The sequence below is a fragment of the Ascaphus truei genome, chromosome 12 (genome assembly GCF_040206685.1).
Source record: "Ascaphus truei isolate aAscTru1 chromosome 12, aAscTru1.hap1, whole genome shotgun sequence".
Taxonomy (NCBI): domain Eukaryota; kingdom Metazoa; phylum Chordata; class Amphibia; order Anura; family Ascaphidae; genus Ascaphus; species Ascaphus truei.
Window position 1 is genome coordinate 40,671,320 of NC_134494.1, and position 1,159 is coordinate 40,672,478.

Genomic DNA, 1,159 nt, shown 5'->3' on the forward strand with positions numbered 1-1,159 from the left:
TACAAAATACACCTTTTATTTCCCAGACTTTGTGAAGTTTGCTCTCTTTTCTTGGATTGTCAATAGAATGTTCAGCGCTCCATGGTGCAAGGGGTTAAGTTGTGGGTTGGGGCTCCCTAATATATTCTTGTGCCGCCTGCCATTGGAGAGAGAGAGGTGTGTTCAGCCCTGTGTGGTTATCACGCTAAGACATCCCCCCTCCTCTTCCCCCCCCCCCCCACTTCTCTCTCTCTCCCCCCTTTCCATATCGTCCCCTGAACAAAGCTGGTCCTGTCCAGAGTAACACTGAGATGTTTTAACCAAGTGAGCAGGGAATGGCCTCGGCGAGGCCTGCGGACGCTTTGGCTTCCTTTAGGCGTTACATAGATTAATTCCTTACATTGCTGACACTGCTGCTACTTGGATCAGTCCCCCTGCTCTGTGCAAAAACACACTGACATTTTCCAACCCAGTTGGTTGCCAAGCAGACTAAGGACTTGTGGAGCTGTGCCCGCCGCCACCCTGCCTGCATCCTTCTCTCTGCGTTACCCCAGGCAAGGAGCTGTGCCCCGCCGCCACCCTGCCTGCCTGCATCCTTCTCTCTGCGTTACCCAGGCAAGGAGCTGTGCCCGCCGCCACCCTGCCTGCCTGCATCCTCCTCTGTGCGTTACCCAGGTAAGGAGCTGTGCTGTCACACTCCCTGCCTGCATCCTTCTCTCTGCGTTACCCAGGTAAGGAGCTGTGCTGCCACACTCCCTGCCTGCATCCTTCTCTCTGCGTTACCCAGGTAAGGCGCTGTGCTGCCACACTCCCTGCCTGCCTGCATCCTTGTCTCTGCGTTACCCAGGCAAGGAGCTGTGCTGTCACACTCCCTGCCTGCATCCTTCTCTCTGCGTTACCCAGGTAAGGCGCTGTGCTATCACACTCCCTGCCTGCCTGCATCCTTCTCTCTGCGTTACCCAGGTAAGGCGCTGTGCTGCCACACTCCCTGCCTGCCTGCATCCTTCTCTCTGCGTTACCCAGGTAAGGAGCTGTGCTGCCACACTCCCTGCCTGCCTGCATCCTTCTCTCTACGTTACCCAGGTAAGGCGCTGTGCTATCACACTCCCTGCCTGCCTGCATCCTTCTCTCTGCGTTACCCAGGTAAGGCGCTGTGCTGCCACACTCCCTGCCTGCCTGA